Source organism: Brienomyrus brachyistius, chromosome 13 (assembly GCF_023856365.1).
Source record: "Brienomyrus brachyistius isolate T26 chromosome 13, BBRACH_0.4, whole genome shotgun sequence".
NCBI lineage: Eukaryota > Metazoa > Chordata > Actinopteri > Osteoglossiformes > Mormyridae > Brienomyrus > Brienomyrus brachyistius.
The window spans coordinates 2,352,129-2,371,649 of NC_064545.1; the positions used below are offsets into that span (position 1 = coordinate 2,352,129).

General features: G+C 38.8%; 1 protein-coding gene across 1 annotated transcript in view; it reads right to left on the reverse strand.

Moving 5' to 3' along the window:
- The window catches only part of LOC125705800 (ankyrin repeat domain-containing protein 11-like), a 73,668-nt gene extending 54,453 nt beyond the window's left edge, over positions 1-19,215 (reverse strand). Inside the window, exon 1 of the mRNA XM_048972057.1 lies at positions 18,891-19,215. The gene's annotated coding sequence lies outside the window, so the exon portion shown is untranslated. The remainder of the gene's footprint in view (positions 1-18,890) is intronic.
- Positions 19,216-19,521: the final 306 nt, after the last annotated feature.

Sequence of the window (19,521 nt, forward strand, 5' to 3'; positions counted from 1 at the left end):
AGAAAATTGGCACCTGGGACAAAGACCAACTCCAACCGAGTTATTCTAAACATAAGCAGCAAGACATCTTAAAGTGGACATGAAACACTAGATGTAGTTAGCGTAATTTACAGTATGGATTCCCACTCTAAAAATCCTTATAGGTTCAACACTGTCAGTAAAACTGGATTAAAAAGTGCAATCCAAGTTACATTTTTTGGCAAGTGTAGCGCCATCTTGTCGCCTCTTAGGATGTCATATCATGAGGTCGTCTGATACTTTATGGAGCCCCATGGGGAAATTTTCTTTACGCCTCCTCTCAGAGCTAGCTGGCTGTGAAGGGCTTGTTGTGCTGTGCCCAGGGAGTTGGGGGTTAAGGGTAGGGCTGCCACGATTGGTTGACACAGTCAATGACATCGATGCTTAAAATGCATCAACGTCGCTATTATTTTTTTATTATTTTAATGAAATTACCATTATGATTCTTAAAATGAATTCTAATAAATGTTTTCTTTTAATATCACTACACAACTGTGGGACTAGTTCAAACTATCACTATACAAAAAGTCAGATTTTAACCTGCAAAGTTTTGATGGTATACCACAGCGGCACTTGAGGAGGAAACACACAGATGCTGTTCTGGATGATGGACCAGCAGAGTATGCAAAACAACCATTTTGTAAACCGGCATTAGTATGGAGAGCTTAATATCTTTTGTCCTTGTAGTTGCTAAATACACCCATTAAAGTCTAAGTTGTCTGCCGGTTACCTTGCAGCCTCCACTGAATAAGTGCTTGAGAAAATGTTTAGGCTAAAATCTGGGCTTATTCTATATTGGTTGACTATACCAGTGGGTGTATTCCTGCGCGTCAAGCTTGCTGGGACCAGTGTTATTACTGTAAAATAAAAGTGAAAGGAAAACCGGGGAAAAAAAATATTGCAAAATAAAACTGAAAACTGTTTACCAAAAAAAAAAAAAAAAAAAAAAAAACATGGTGTTAGCAAAAAGTACCGCCACCCCACCAACGTCTTATCCGCAAAGGGCCGATGTATATGCGGGTTTTTGGGAGAACCTTTAGGTTCAGCTGTTCACACCCAGGTGTGAGGACTCTTCAGCCAATCAGTCCTCTAATTAGTAATTTAAAAAAAACCTCAAAAACCTGCACACAGAGCGGCCCTTTCTGAGTAAGATTAAACTAGATCAGGGGTGGCCAACCATAATATCTCCACTTTTAAAAGACGCTGTAGCTGCTAAGCTGTCCCTATCTTCATCGCGACAATAGTACTTATTGTTTCTATGATTTACCAAAATAGTAACATGTCGTGCTCTGCTAACTGAATTTAATAAGCATAAAGACATGCCAAATTTATACAGATTTATACTAACTTTTGGGCAACACACATATCAATTATATATTTTAGGCATACTACAAATCTTCTCATGGAATCGTGGGCGAAAATTATGTCCGTATAATGCCGAAAAGCTAGCGTCCATTATCTAAAGCCCTGCAATGACAATATATTGTTGTCAAATAAAATTTACTTAACCGTTTTAATTTAGTTTAATTTTCTGGAGGAAAATTAATCGTTTAGATTAATCAACCAAATCAGTAAAATTTAGTGCTGTCCCAAACTATTATTCTTTAAATGATTAATCGAGCGATTAGTCGACTAATCTAAAAACGAATTTTTCGATTGATCTGATGAAAATAATTGCTTATCAATAAATTTAAGTTAGTCATTTAATACAACAATTCACCCCCTGCCTCACACATACAAATCTGAAATTCTCATTAACATTTCAATTTATTAAAACATTTCTTAAACATTAGAGCATTAACAACAAAGACAAATCTTAAGAGATTCAATAGGAATTGTGTTAGACTGAAGTAAATAATCACTGTAATAGTTTTTAATTATTTCAGTACACCAATTTGACTTTAATGTTGAAATAGACGCTAAAACATGGAATGATTTCATAACTAGAGAAACATATTTTTAAGAAACACTAGCAAAGGTAGCTTATAGTTAAGCTTACTTCAGTGTGCAAGGAACAATTTAGGCTTGTGTGTAAAAGTAGTCGTGAACGATAATTTGTCTCACTCCTACATGACAGAATAAGTAAATAGAAAATATAAAATGGCTGAAACGGCGTCAATGTCAGCCTCAGTCGAGGTGCAGAAACGATGTCATGACTGAAGTATTCCCAAGTTTTGGAAGACCGTGTTTGAGCCATTTTTGCCATGTGTTTCTCCAGAGGCTCCGGAGCTCTGCTGGTGGACGCAGCCATATTGCATCGTGCGTGGGGGGCGGGGTAGCAAATTTCCTTTTTGCAGGGTGGTAGGAGATGTCTCATTAATATTTATGAGAAAAGTGCTACATGATTGGCCAGTGCATGCCTTACAAAATCATCAGAGATGATGGCTTCAAGATCATCAGGTGGACAGTAAAGTTCAGTTATTAGCAGACTGTTTAATTGCACAATTCTTAAAAGGACAGCGTTAACGTGCTCCCAAAGGAATAAAGTACTTTCCCTTACAATACGTTTAGCTTATCACTAAAACATTTACGAAGTCTTACATAACACATCGACACAAAAATTCTACAGATGCATTTTTATATTCGACATCGTCGATTACATCGAATAATTGTTGACAGATTAAAACCATAGAAAAATAGTTGGCAGAGGCAACCCTAGTTAAGAGCCTCGCTCAAGGATCCGCATATATGGTAAGGCTGGGCTCCAATCGGCGACCTTCTGATCAAAGGTACAGAGGTTTAGCCCACTGAGCCACACATTGCTGTTTGGCTCAAAATTCCTACATTAGGTCTTACAGCTGTTTTTTGTAAACCAAAGTCTGCAATTTTCTGCCATCTTAAAATAAAGCTTTTCCAGTCTCATACCAAGTAACCTAGTACCCAAAATGTGTGGTTCAGACTAGACATTTTGCTAACGCTATATTATTAGCCCTGGTACGTGACCCCACCATCCAGCATATATTCGCAGTCACTGTTTGGCTGATAAAAACAATTCCATCGGTTTGGTCTGCTACTTAGCAAGCTCATGATATCACTGGTTTGCTAGATCACACAACCACTCCCTAGGGTGTACAGGAGATGTAGTTAACCAAGCTACTAACATTAGTGTGAATGTAACCGCAGAAGAACTGCGGATAATTATACTAAATATTAGTCCAGTGTGCAAATGGTCACCACAAGCAAATTATTTTCTGCTTCCAAATAATTCTTATGTTAGCCAAGTTCCCTGTTGTGATAAATTTGTTTAACAAAAAACGGGTATTTATTAGAGGTTGACCGCTATATCGGCCGGCCAATATATCGGGCCGATATTTGACATTTTACTAATGTATCGGCATTGGCCGATATCCAAGTGTAGTACGCCGATTTACAGACAGACATGTCTGTGGGCAGCCCAATGTTATTGTTGCTGTAGAACATGTGACCTCTGCTGCCTTGTGCAGGACCCCAGCCAGAAGTTTTGGAAGAATCCTGGGAGAAAACGCTATGTCTTAAATTCTGGTCTTTCAAAGACCTAATTATTTAGCTGGTTTGCTATGAAATAAAACACGAGAGCTTTTGAAAGAGAACGCGAATTATGCTGTCAGGAACTGGTGTAATGATAATGAGCCTTCAACCAACTGTAGCTTACAGGGAAGTTTAAGGATCATTGATTCCGACAGAGTACTTCTTGGTGGGCTCACAGACGTTTTTTTTAATCATTAAAAAATCATTTTAATTGTTAAAAATGTAATTATTACCATATCAGCCCGATGTTATCAGTTCTGTTTTTGTTTTTTTGTGTCGGAGAGTTTCGGTCACGCCCGGCTCGTCCGATCCTCGTGTGTGCCACGCCCCCTGATCATCCACATGTGCTTCCCCAATCATGCCCAGCTGTGTCCTGTTATCTTCGGCTTGTCTTGTGTATTTAGTCCGCGTCTGAGTCCGTCCCCAGACTTGTCATTAATGTCGATTAATGTGCTGTACCCTGCCCTGTCTTCTGTCTGGAATAAAACCCATTCCTGACTACACGGCTTCACTGCCTTCCTACCCGCCGAGCATTCGGACAGTTTCACTCTGTGTGTGTGGGGTGGAGCAGGCAGCTCTCTGAAACACTGCAGCGTGTGAGAGTTGCGTTACTCTGCCCCGATCACAGACAGTACCATCCTCAGAGACACAGAGCTGTTAAGAACAATGCATGGCGGACGAGGAAGACTCGGGGACTGGAAGTGGGATTAAAACTGAAAATAACATGCACATTCCTTTTTGTATTGTTTACAAATTTTCCTTCCCTGAGAAATGAGGAGTTTGCTGCCATATTGTGCGCAAAAAGAAATTCGGACACTGCTATTTTTATTGTTTATAAGTTTAAGTTATTGTTTACAAGTTGTATAGTGTTTTTGTTATTTTTGTAAGTTTATATTTAAATTCAGTATTCAATAAGTGGTAAGTTAAGAAATTTTGTGCATCGTTTGTTGTTCCCTAATAACCCTAATTTTAACTACGACAACCTTAACCACTACTCAGCTTTATCCTTGAGCATAAGTAACCAAACAAATTTCAAGGCTTTTGACTTAATTTTTTGACTGCATTCACATTTTTTAAAAAGAAAAATGAGATTATTCTTGCGGGTAACTGAAAAAACAAAAGGTGAAAAGTTAAAGGTTTGTATCACATTGTGGTGCTCACTATGTAATAATTACAAAAACACACATACACACACAGACTGCAACTGGAACAAGCGGCCGAGTCCCACTAAAGACTATGAAGCAAAATATTCAGACAGCAGAGAATTCTTTCCAGAACTTAAAAAAAACCTTGAAGGAGTTGTGTGGAAGACTCTTGTGGGAACAAGGGGACTATTTGGAGCCTTTCTGGTGCCGTAAAACCAGACTTCCAGATGGAGGGGTACTTAAAGGCCTGGGGCTCTGTTTCTGAACTGTATTTCCCTCCAATCCTGTTCCATTTCACACAGCTCTGCAGAGTTCTACAGGATTTCACACTGAGGGTCTGCGTTCATGCCCTCCAGCAGCCTGAAGGCACAAAAGGTCTCCCTCGTGCATTCAGGGCTCCATATTTAGCATTTCTCACACGGCATGACCACTTGTTTTTACGCAAGCAGGGAAATTGTTCTTTACAATAAGTAGAGAGACAAAGTTCCCTGCATTTCCCCCCAGCTCTGACCGCAATAGCACTAAGACAGACAAGTCCATGAGATCAAATGTTCAAAACTACATCAGTGTGTTTGCAATTCAATTTCAGTGAATTAGAAATCTTCTCCATTTGCATTGAAAATCCAACTTTGGAAATTATGTCTGAAAAGTTAACATGTCAGCCACCTGATTTTAATCAGCTCTGGAATCAAACCAGAGTCAAGGGTTCAATCCCGTGGCTGGCAAAGTAGTCACATCACTGTTGGACACTTGAGCATTGCCCTTAACACCTGGAATTTTTTTTCCACGGGTATCAAATAAATGGATAATCCTGCACAAGCTTTGTTCTGAACAATGTATGTCTCAAAAGAGCACAAGACGGCACATGAAAACTAATGAGGTTCTATGTACCTGTACTCAACATATGCCTTGTGTAATTATTGTATACACCAAGAACGATGACCAAATAACTGTTCCATTTCTAAATACAGCTTTAGGTAAATTGTATGAGTAATAATCACCAGTCAGGACACACCATTTTGAATCATTCACACAGACAGCAAAGCCATCCTTCCCTTTCAAGAGTTGAAATACGATTATTGTAAATACAGCCTCAGCCATTTCTACAAACACACAGCTCAGACAAGTTTTTATAAAGCTAATCACTGGTCACCAGGACAGTCCCACTAATTAACACAAACCAAATAAACAAAAATGTAATTGATTCCATCATTAATTTAAAAGTCCAATTCTTGAAATCTAGATTTCCCTGACTTGCCAAGAACAGAAGGTAGCACTTACCAAACTACACAATACCCCAACACACCTGATGACAATGAAAATAAAAACTGTCATACTCAGTGGCCACTTAATTAGGAAAACCAAGCAAGTACCAGGTAGGATCCACTGTTGCCTCTAGAACCGCTTCAGGGGTAGACGAGTTCTGCATTCAGAGAAGCCATTCTGCGCAGCATTGTTGAGTACAGAGCTGTCATTTTTGCACTTCCTGACCTTCCTGTTAGCTGTAACAAGTTAGGCCAGTCTCCTCTGACCCAACTCAATTAACAGGGTGTTCCCAACCACAGAAATTACATTAAAGGGGCTCTATTATGCTCATTTTCACTGTTCATAATTATATTTCATATATATAGTTTCTCTCATATTGTACATCTCTATTTCATTCTGTCTATAACTGAAATACTCCGTTAGATCTTTAAGCCCCACCTTCTATTAGCCCAGCAAGCTTTGATTGGTCAGCTTGCTCTATATGGTCTACCTGTCTTGCAGTCCGCAGATAGGTACTTGCAGGAAGGTGGCCAGTAAGGATTGTGTTATGATGTGACCTCACCATGTCATGGTGAAGGCTAGAATTCCTACAAGACACTTCTGGCAGTTTAGAGAAGAGTGATGTCTATATTGTTACTCTCTTTGGCATGTACTTTGGGACATAAGATTTTGCAGGCACACAACAAAGGCAAGGGGAAAAAAAAATCTGAAAAGCATAATAAGGACCCTTATTAGATTTTTCTCACTCTGGCGGTGAGTAGCTTAGCAGGCCAAGTTGCAGTGCCTGTTATCACAAGGTTCCTGGTTTGAACCCCAGCAGGGACAAAATAGTCACATGTCCATGGGTCCTTGAGCAAGGCTCTTGTATCACTCTGGGTAAGTGCCTGTTAAATAAATAAATGAAAAATCCCACCACCTCAGGCACTGACAATCACACTACAAACTAATACTTGAACTCATGTTGTGCTGTTCATATTCAGTTACAGCCACATAATTCGCTGTCTTGGAAGGACAGGCTGTTTACATTAGCAAGCAGGTGTACATATTAAACTGGCCCCTGAGCGCATGCTGGCTGGTTATTGATTTGCTTGATGACAATGGTGAAACAAGACAAAACGGCGTCTGTTAATCTTGGCATGGTTTAATGGTATTGCTGTCTTTGGAGGAAGATCATTCTGTTCCACTGTTGTCCCGTCCCCATGGCTATAGTGTTAATCAAGTCCCACCTACTGAATGTACAAATTCTCAGATATGCACATATTAGTGTATCAAGGACTACATTCTTACTACTTTCTTCTTACTACCATCTTGGAAGGAAACAGTAGTAAGGCCTGTAAGGATCCTGAATGCAAACAATTATCTCCAATGGCAGCAAGGGGAAAACACCAAGACTGATAAAATTCCACCACCACTTTTTCTGAGCTCTGTGCAGGAAGGCAACTGGAACCAAGTGCTTTGGAGGGGGCGAGGCTTACCCAAGGTGGCCTCAGTGCTCCTTCTCTGCACTGCATTATTGATCAGTCCTCTCCTGTCACATTCAACACCCAGAAGGGCACCCAGTCCTACTATACCTGTCATCTACTGCCATGCTGCAGCCTCCTTTCTGAATATATCCTACTCTTTTACCCTGAGCAGAGCTTGAATTTCAGTGCAAGATTGCAGATATAGCGCATAATTTAATTGGTTCCTACAAATCAAGCATCTATAATGCAGGAAATGTCTGTACACATTTACTGCGATGTCTAATAATGTTTGGTCGTATTTTGTGCGCTCTCTTTTCCCCCTGTTTACAAGTGTGTGAGCCCCTGTCGTTACCCAATCCATACCCCCACCTCAATTTGTAGCTCACACATCTACACATGCACAACATTACACTTCATGGTATATTTTATGGTGGTGTTTGATCTGTCAGTTTATTTTACAACATTTTCACAACCCAACCTGATACAAGTTACCACCACAGTTACCTCACCAGTTCAGACTTTGGTGTTGGGAAACAGCACAACTTTATTGGCAGCTACAATAGTTCCATGACCCACTCTGGTTTATAAAGCAGATTGCGCATCCTGATGTCTACAAAACAGAACAAGTACTTAAAACACAGTACATGTTCCTAACATCATAATGATCCAAAAATATGGCACTCTATGAAGCAACAAAACACAACAATCAGATTACAACAAAATTATGATCTGCCTACTACTACCATCACTATGGGTTATCTTACAACCATCTGAAGGATTTTAAATCAGAAAATGTATTCATTGAAGCAGTCCAGACGATGCACTTTATGCAAAGAAATAAATGTTATCAACATCTAATGAAGGACTATTTGGGATCCCTCTGGACCAAAAACATGAATTACATTACTGGAGAAGCAGCCGTATTTCTGACATTGGTTTTGTAAACAGTGAGAACTAACTAAACTTTCTTAGTGTCATGTGCAAACCCATCTCCAGTTCTCAAGGTAACTGTGAAACATTGTGCTATTAAAAAAAATTATCCTTCATATACCCTACAAGTGAATCCTCTTATTCTGCTATAGACTGAAATACCCACCCAAGTTTTTTTTTCCTCCAGATAAAATGATGCGCTTTGAAATCTGATTTGGAAAGTGGCCCTAATGGAATATGATTAACCAGAAAACACTTTCCTGGTTATGCATAACAAAAGCTCTCCACATACACAAAAATCACTGTAGTAGATCTACCTCTTGGAAGCAATGTCCAAGACTGGCTTAACAGAGAGCAGAAACACTTAAAACAGAAAAATTTCTGATGGTTATATGCTATTCATGGTGAATCAAAACCACAGTAGAACCCATTGGCTCTGTCCCAGGCTGACATACACAGAATTTTGCAGTAGCAGGACTGCACTCGTCATTTGAAACTATATCAGTGTTTCCCCTACCATTATATTAGGGGGCAGCCACCCCTCCAACGGCACCTCCCGCCCCCCCTTGAAGGTCAAGTTAATTTTATTTATTTTCTATATAGGGCCAGATCACAGCAGAAGTCATTTAAGGTTACCTTTCCTATAGAACAGGTCTATACATTGTCCTTTTACTAAACAAACTAAATATTTATCTTATTTACACGGCTGCTTGTCATTTTTATCTCTACACGGTTGCGCATCTACAATTCTCCTCTGCTCTCTGTATCACGCATGGCGGAGTTCTAAACCTAGGGGAAATACTGCTCTTGGAAGATATTCGAACTGAACTGCAAATGTCTCCAAATGCTTAAACAATGTTTTATACAAGACATACAAACAAGGTGGAACCATACATTATATATGTTTCCGTCCGCACACCCACCAGCGACAGAGAGCGTGCATCGGAAAATATGTCACGTCAACCACCTGAAAAGCAGACAAAAAAGTCTGCACACTTTGTGGATAATTGTCATAAAAATGTTCTGATGTTTAGTTCAGTTGTTATATTGACTGCAGTCATTAAAAGAAACACATGAACACCATGAATCCCGTCGGTGTCTGTCTACCCCCACGCCCGCCAAGGCTGTAAACCGAGGGAAACACTGTATATATCATGTACATATTACCACAGTTTGGTAAGCAGTTTAGTGGTGTGCCTAAAACATTAATGAGATGAGTATTGTCACGTCTAAAAGTTAGTGATCTGCATACATTAGGCATATCCTTATGTTTAATAAACGTGTCGCACTTTACACTGAGTACAAAAAGTACCACCACACCACTATATTTTTTTTTAACCTTGTTTATCCACAATATCTCCTCTTTCAAACAATGTTGTAATGGTTCTTTTCTTCAGTGCCACTTCAGTGCTAAATTGCTTCCATGATTTAGTAAAACAATGGCGTGGTGTGCTTCACTAACTGAATTTAATAAGCATAAGGATATGCTGAATTTATACAGACTACTGATTTTTGGGCGTCAAATACGCAACTCATTAACATCTTAGGCACACTAATAATCTGCTTACCAAATAGTGGACATAAGTAAATGTCCATAAAGTACCAAAAAGCTGACATCCTGACAAATGTTTCACCCGTCATTTAAAACCTTGGTGATTATTGCGCATGCGTTATATAATCATGATTACATCGCGACAGACCTACTGACATTCTATGCACCTGTACCATACTCAGAAGCTCATTTTGCTTGAACAAACACCCAACACTGCCAGTTTCAGTCAAAGGCCATTTTGTCCCTTTAGGCACTGTGACAATACTTGCATTAACATTCTTCCATTTGTCCAACAATATGGCACACTGATAATACATAAATACAATTAATACAGTACGCAGTTCTACAGAATACTATATCGAAACATTTGGATGCCAGCTTTTCGGTACAATACTCCTAGTTTATGCAGATCACTAACTGTTGGGTGTCACAGAACTCATCTCATAATATTTTAATAATCTTCTTAAACTGTGGGCATAAACAAATATCCATATAATACTGAAAACCTGGCGTCTGGCCAATTGTTTCGCTGGTCATCTTAAGCCCTGGTCATTATCATGTATGCACAATATAATCTTAATGTGATATTGCCCAGCCCTAGCTACAAGGCTTCTTCAGAGATAACGCTCTACCTGATAAATGCCATTAAGGTGCCTAGTGACCACTGGTAATGACGGGGCACAATTCTTAAACCTACAACTAAAGTTCAGCAATAGTCCAGTAAGTGGACATAAATATCGCAGTTGCAAACCCGATGGAAACCTGAGGCTAGAAGCACATACAGTAAAACCTCGGATTGCGAGCATAATTTGTTCCGGAAACGTTCTCATAATCCAAAGCACTCGTATATCAAAGCGAATAATGGAAACTAGGGCTGCACGATTTGGGGAAAATATCTAATCCCGATTTTTCTGACAGACATTGGGATTACAATTTGATTTCCGATTAAATTTTTTTTAATGTCAAGATTCAGTTCAATATTCAGTATGTAGTAATTTTAAAACACACGACGCAGCAGGAGATACCATCAATATTAACTGGTCTATATACTAATGCAAGGATGAGAATTTAAAGATGTGGTGTGTCAAGTTAAATAAAGTAATAATGAAAACAACTGCAGAAACAAGAAAAATAGTGATCTTGCAGGTAACGTTGATCACCCCCTAATAACACTGGAACCGCCTTTTCCCACGCCCATGAACAAGCAAGAACTACTTCGGTGTATGCAGCCCTTCTGTTTGCGCTAATGTGTTATTAGTGTTAATAACAGCAGCTAACAACACTCGAAAAGCTGTAATGTTCATAACAGAGTGGCTGTTCTGAATTTTTTTAAGCGTAGTATGCATTTTATAAAATATTGAATAAATAGAAGTTGTTTATTGGAGATTTCATATTGGTCGAGGTTTTTGCTTTTTAACAACTGTATACTGTTATTTTCTATACAAATCAATTCAGGTGAAACAAAAAAATGTACATATTCAGGGTTGCAAACTCTTTCAGACTGTCATGCAAGAAATCTTATGGCAAATCAATATTCCATTCCGAACTTAAAATTAGCTGCATCAAAAACGTTATGGCAGTTTGCAAACCCTACAGACTATTTATAAGGCAATAAAACTTATACATGTAAATGTATGTGCAGAACAGAGAACAGAAAATCTCACTCCATGCAACTGACCAAAGTTGCCAACAATGCATATTCCATTTCCAGAGAGATGAGAGGAGGATGGTTATTCTGTAGGATGACTTTCACTATAACTAAAGGAATCACTGCTCTCTGTTGGCTCACTGGAATCTTTTTCTTTTTGTGCGACTAACAAGGAACCTATCAAATGACAGCGGCGTTTGCCTCCTTTTTAATTTCACGGAAATGTGGACATTGCATTGCCATTAAACAGATTCATCGCTCGCACTGCTACATCCTCATTCAGGTGGTGCTTTTCTACTAAATTTTGACTATAGGAGTGAGGCACGCCGACTGAGACCAAGCATGGGAGACGATTACCCACAATCCATCAGCGAGAGAGAGAGAAGAACCGTCGGGTCAGCTGAGATCACGTGCCGTTAGGCAGACAAAGCGTATACGTAATACTTGTATTGCAAGACCTCACTTGTTTATCAAGTTAAAATTTATTTTTAAATTTTGCTTGTCTTCCAGAACACTTGCAAACCAAGTTACTCGCAATCTGAGGTTTGACTGTATATTTTTTAAACAAAATTTCTCTTGGTGCCCAGCTGGAACTTCTGGTGTGATATCAATGTGCCACTGTATTGTTTGACTCCAGGTCAGTACAGAGTAGCCACAATTACAGACATAGCTTTAGTTCCCAGCTGGACCACACAAGTAGTGAAATGAAATAATGCACTGCACTTATACCACAGATCAACCACCACAAACAGACTGCAAAGAAATCTACTGATAACCATAGGGTTAATGGGTTATATCCTGTGCTGTGCTGAAGAGCAAGAGTTCTGTTGGCATAGGTTTGCATATTTAAAAAAATAAATGATTCTGTGGACATGCTAGACTTTAAAAGTGTCCTAAAGGAAGCTGGAAAACTAAGATGCAGTTAGTAGATGACCCATTCACACTGTATAATTAAAATACATTACAGTAACTGCAGTAATCTTAAACTTTCAGGAAATAAAAAATTTGAACTCCAAGTACACTGTGTGATACAGTATTCTTCCATTGACAGGCATTCATTCACACTTAAGCAGTAAAAAAAGAATGAGTTAAGACTCATCAATATTAACACTGAGAAAACGATGCCTATTAAGTCATCAGCCATCACTTCCTACTTTCATCCCACAAGTAACATTCTCAACATAAACTGACAAAAATAGATAATTCAGATAATGAAATCTAAAACAAAGCACAAACGTTTGTGCTGTAAAAGGAAATATGGATTATTCTGGTACAAACAATAGGGTGGTGGTGATATGCATCTCATACTGGTTATACTTGTTTCACGCATTCATTACAGACTCTTGCATGACAGCTAATAACTTTTTACATACTCTCACAATGAGAATTCGGCTCTACCAACTCATTGGTGTTGTCCGGGTTGCATGCAATTTTATATTTGTACTAAGGGATCGGTGGCTCTATTCAATTCAGTTTCAGACTTGTTATGCAAAGTTGAACACACCATAAATGGCTCTGTCTAAAAGGAATGCGAGAAAAGTATTTTGCAGTGGCTTGGTGTATAATAAGATTATAAAATAACCTCCATCAAAACCGGACTAAGCATGGGTGCATACTTTTGGATGTTTAGAGACAACCCATGAACTTGGGAACTAACGGAACTTTGTTGTGAAAGTGCCCACTATCTCAGTCAGCAAAGAGCTCAAAGCCTGGAGACGCACTAGACAGGGTACCAGACCATCGCGTGACATATATGCATACATACTATGGGCATTTTAGTGGGGACAATCAGCTAAATGACATGTGTTTGGACTGTGCAAGAAAACCAGAGTACCTGGAAAAAACAGAATGAGTATGCCAACTACCCACGCACAGAGCCTAGGTAGGAGTTAACCCCCAACCTTAGCAGCATGAGGCAACAGTGGCTGCAAGCATACATGCTGCGCTTTTTTCTTCCGTAGAGACACTCACCTGAATCCTATAAAAATACACATAGTAAGATTATGTTTAAACAAGTTGTGTATGTAACAGATTTCCAACAAGCAAATTTATTATACATAAATTACAATGCAACATGCTAAATTTAAATAAAGAGACTTCATTGTAAACCATAGTGCATAAGCCTTGTGGCGGATCTCCGCTTTCGTTAGGTATGCCTTTCAGGCCTGCAGACAGCTTCCACCCCACTTCCTGTGGCTGTATTGCCATGGAAATGGGCTCATTCAATAGCTCCAGCTGCCCCATCAATAGAAGGCTGCAGTTAAAGGCCTAAATAACTGGAATTCAGCCAGGCTGGGCCACCCATCCCCATACAAGGGCTATTGCTGAAAAAGTGACCAATATTACAGGGGGAGGGGCAAAATAAAAAAAATCTCAATTTAATAGCCTAATGAAACCATCTGGCACATCCACTTGTCAAAAAACTTGTGCTTCAGGGTCATGTTCAGCAGTTTCCTTGCTTTCATTGAAAACACAAAAACCTTGAGTAGAATCTAACAAACCCCAATACAATCAGGCCATGCTCAATTTACATAAAATGTTCACCGTATGCAAGTTCAAGTATATTCTCACATGATGCAAAAATATCACATTCCCAAAACACAGCATAAAATGCCATGTTTTGAGGAAATTGTACAGGATGTGCAAATACAATTAATTTGCTAATGCTAATGTGGTGATGTACACAGAATGGATGGATTAATATCTAATATTGAGCTGATCTCGTAAAAGTCCACCAAAAAGCCCTGTACAGAAATGAATTTACTCTTTGGTCATTATCAGCATTCTCAAATCTTCCTGAAATCTGTGAGTACCAGAACTGAGGGGTCCAAACAAGTCTCCCTTCGGTCAAAATATTTCTGCATTCTCTGCTAATTTTTATTTGGGGGTCCTTGGTTTAAGAGAGACTGAAAACCCCTGTAGTAATCTAACCATTAAGCTAAAGCACATTTTCAGAAAGACTTTTCTTTTAAAAGCAGTGGAGTGTTGTTTAATTACAAGAGAACTGTAGCACAGGAGGAGCCATAAGCTATCCATGGGACAAGACTGAATACCAAACTAGAAAACCATTCAATCCCCAAATTCTGCATCCCCAGCCCAGAATCCTGAGGGCCAACGATGCTCCCCCTCCCTGGGGGAGAGGAGTGCTTTCAGAAGGTTTTAAGTGTCATTTGGCTGCCCAAGGAGATTTTGTCTGGTGTGAGCTATAAAAGATTTACACTGCTGGGGAGGAATGAAAAGGATGTTCACATATGAAACAGTCAATGGAAGACAGAGTGGGAATTAACTTACATTCGGGGTTTAAGATTGACCATATAACATACAAGTGGTAGGAAGCATTGCATTGACGCCTGTCACGTCAAATACTTGTTAAATTGATAGATCATTCTCTTTTGGCACATCTAGTCTGTCATCAAATTAAGCACTTATGTTAAGATGATTATACATTATGTTGTATTTCCTGGCTATTGAGGTAACTAAAATGAATTAAATTGTGTATTAGATAACTTTTGTAAAAGAAATCGGCAGATTAGTTCTTTTAATACGAGTCTAAATGATGCATTTAGCACATACATGATTTTAAGTTTGACTGCAGCATGATTATTGGAGGCAAAAAGAAAGCAGATAATGGAACAGTTGCAGAACATAGATTTTATGATGCCATAGACCAGAAAGCTTAGCCAATCTGTGTGATGAACCAATGAGTCTGACTTTTCCTGCTTCAAGATAAACATGCAAATATATGTAAAGGAGCATTGCACAATGTTGGAAAAATTTCTAATATCGCAATGTGATTTTTTTACGATAAATATTGTGATATCTATGAAGCAAAAAAGGAGTTGAAAGTTTACCCAAAATAAACTCACATGTTGCATTTCATAATATATATGTCAGTGTCACTACTAAAACAGCCCAAGCTAGTGACTCTCAAATCATCCATTGCTTTTTCCACATTACTATCTTTGTCTGGCAAAATTCCGTGTGCCGTTAGTGGGATTTTCCAATAAATGCTACTTCCACCTCAAAACTGTTTTTTCAAAGACTGCAAATGGCTGTGAAACAGGCTGTTGCTTCAAGGGTAAAATCCTTCTAGATTGCAGACATTTTTTTGCAAGCATGCAAGTTGCATTTCGTCACCCTCTTTTCTGATGTTCTTACACTCCTACTGCAAAGCGTATGCACATGACGTCACACCAGGTGTAAATCACTGTGCTCACACCAACCGAGTGGCAAATACACTGAGTGGCAGTGTTTGCGTTCAGTTTGAAAGCTGTGAAAATGCATGTAAAATGTGAAAGAGCTTATGTGTGAGATTGTACAAATTCATTTAACAAGAAATGGGTGCTATATTTATACAAACTGCTGAAAACTAAATAAGTAAATAAGACGTGGATCAGTCATATATCGTTGATACCCAATCTGTCTAATTAGGTAGGGATTGATGCCAATACTGAATATCAAATCAGTGCACCTCTAGTGTGTAGCCTAAGCTTATTTCTCCGACAAAGGACATAATCGTCACTGTCAGATATCGGCACCGGGTTACTTTTCTGATATCATCTATTATTGATCATACTGTCATACCACCTAGCCCTAATGTTGATACTAACAACACGCATTGTGCGCTGGCCTAGTACACCCACAGATATACAGTACTTTGAATCTGCCATTTAAGACAAGGGAAAAATCAATGTCCTGATCCAAAATTTGCATTGCAGAGAAAGGACAGCAAGGTGGCAGAGCAGTATTGTTACTTTGCATTCTACAAAGCACAATTATGGTTTTGCAAGCTGACTTACGTTTCTATCCACTGCATTTAACACATCCCATTACCAAGCAATTTGGCAGGGGAGGCAAACATCTGCATATGACAAGTACTAGTCCAAATCTGGGGCTCAAAATGAAGGGGCATTTCACCGGGGACAAACGTCACAGCATACACGTAACATTCTGCTTTGAGGCTACTAAAAAAGAAGACCTAAGCAGGGCTGCCATGATTAGTCGACGTAATCAATGACATTGATGCAGAAAATGCATTGACATCAATAATTTAAATTGCTGCGTCTTTTCTAATTTTTTATTTTTAATAAAATTACCTTTGATTTATAAAACACTTCAATTCATAACAAATGTTTTCCTTTAACATCACTATGCAATTATGAGAGTGGTTCAAATTATCTCAAAACATAAAGATGGTTTTACACTGTGCAAGGGGTGATGGCATACCAAGGTGGCATTAGCGCTATTCATGAGCACCTGAAGAGAAAACTCAGGTGCTATACTAGACCGGCAAACCACCTTGTCTATTCATGTTTATTAAATTACAATTCGTATGGAGAGCTTTTTATTATCTTTTGTCCTTGTAGCTGCTAAAACACTCATTATTAAAGTCATTAAGTTGTCTGTTTTCTGCATTAGAATCGTCATTGAATGAATGTTTGTGAAAATGTTTAGGCTAAAATCTAGGCTTATTGTACGTTGACAAACGGTGCCAGTGTATGCGTTCATGCAAGTAGTGACTTGTTGGAACTAAAACTGAAACGAAAATGGATACTAAATAAAAGAAAATAACTCATGAACTGAAAATGATAATAAAAATTTTTTTTACAAAACAAGTGTCGGACTTTAATCTACAAAAGTACCGCCATGCTACCAACATGTTTTTACCTTGTTTAACCACAGTATCTCCTCTTTTAAAGGATGTCGTGGTTGCTGATATGTACCTTCTTTCATCACGACTTCAGTGCTTATTGCTTGTGTTGCCTGTGGCGTGCTCTGCTAACCGAATTTATTAAGGATGAGGATATGCCAAATTTATACAAATTACTAACTTTTGAGCATCACAATATGCATTTCATTAATATTTTTAGGCATACTACTAATCTGCTTATTGAACTGTGGGTGAAAATAACGTTCATATAGGGCCGAAAAGCCTGCATACATTATCTAAAGCCCTGTAACGGCATACAGTTTGTTGTTGTCAAAATAAAACTTACTTAAACAGTCAAGTTGATTATCTGGAGGAAACTTAATCATTTGGATTCACTGACCAATCAATACAACAGTCGATAGATTAATCAATAGAAAAATAGACGGTAGAGGCAGCCCTAGACTTAAGGGAAGAACTGCAAGTAGAACTTCAGAAACCAAACATTATCAACAACTTTCTCACTTACAATCCATCGAAAAACCAACACATATTTCAGCAAGTTAGCCTACTTAATGCACTTTAAAGTAAGTTAGTGGGTCAATGTTAGATTCCTAACAACCAGCAATGGCTTTAGATATTGAAATAATTCATAGAATTCATAGAATAATGTCAGCATAGGTGTGTAAGATTAATCTATCTTGTCTGAACACAAGTGTCAGTTTAAGCGCTGTAGGAAACTGAAGAGGGGGAAAATTGTGATCGATTGAATCGTATACTGTATTCCGCATAATTAACTAAAAAAGAATCTGACCATGGTTTGACCACAATCTGACCCCGAAGCAAAACATAACCCCTTCGAAGAGTTGAACATAAACATTGATGTTTAACAGAACTGCACATTCGACGAGTTCCTTAACCTGAATTATTCGTCCCAAAGAGTAGTAGTGGAAATAATACAATAAACCCCGCACTTTTAAGATATATATATACACACAGGAAAAAGAAACATTTGAGAACAAAATAACGGACCTGAAAATTAAGTCTGTGAAAGGCGTCTACATGATTCAGTTATAAAATGTCACATTTAACATGTACAAATATTATTCCTAGAGTTTAGTTGCAAAAGAAACTCATTTTATAAACCATTAATAAAATGTGAAGTATCTTTAGAAGTAAACAACCTAATTATTGCAATTTGAGTTATTTGCATATTTCAAGCAGTCTATTGCGTCGTTGCTAGTAGCAACATTTGCTTTCCATCATACCCTACCGCCTATCATTTAGAAAATCCACTCCACTAAAACGTACAAAACAGCAAACAAATCGCTTTTATCAGAATGAGTAATTAAAAAAAACTAGCACTTTAGAAGCGGGTTCTTATGCAGGCATTAGCTAAGAAATTAACGGCCAGGGACTGTTTACAAACTCTTTACACTGGTTAGGTAGCCAAGTATACAGTTAACTCATAAATAACAAACTCGAAAGGGGAACTACGTAAGTAACCACAGGTCAATATTTGGTAAGTTATCCAACAGTTAACGAACAGGTAAATCTGTTGCCCGTATCACTAGCTAGCCCGCGGCTAACAGCAGCCTACCGTGAGCAACTAAACAGACTTACGGCCAGTACGATCGTCCAAAAGTTGGATGGTTATTTAAAACGCTCACAACGTTCACATTGACCTGTTGTATCCAAAACGAACGTCTCTTACCTTTAATTGCAAGTTCACTCTTTAATTTTAGTTCGACTTTCCCATCCCAGGCCGTCCGGAAGCATCCGACACAGCGCGCAACGTTTAATCCTCAACGGACCAATTCGAAATAAAAACCTTTGAAGATCCCAACAGATGCGCTGAATGCACAAAATACTCTACTGCATAAACTGCGTCGCTGTCAACAACCGATGTTTCAGAACGGTTTCCTTGATATGTTCGTCAAAAACGGTTTGTTTTCCTTAAAACCTCCAGCTACCCGAAGATTTACGAAACGCTGCGAGGCAGTCCGCGATTCTAGCTCCGCTGAACGTTGGACGGAAACGACGCATTGAGAGACGGCTAGCGATTGGCTGTCGGAAACAGGCGGAAATGAGGCATTGATAAATGAGTAGCAATTGGTTGTTGAACATGGACAGAATTTAGGGTGTGAAACTTAAGCAGGAATTGTCTGTGAGATGGAATTGTGTTGCGGTCTATGATTGTGCGAACCCGTCGCCATTGTGGATCGTAAAGAAGCTCATTTATTAGGGAGATTAAATGCTGGTATCAAGGAACTGTACATTGAAAGACTGACATCTCGTCCAGCCTATTCCCTGCCTTCTGGTTCCTGGGATATGCTCCACGTTCA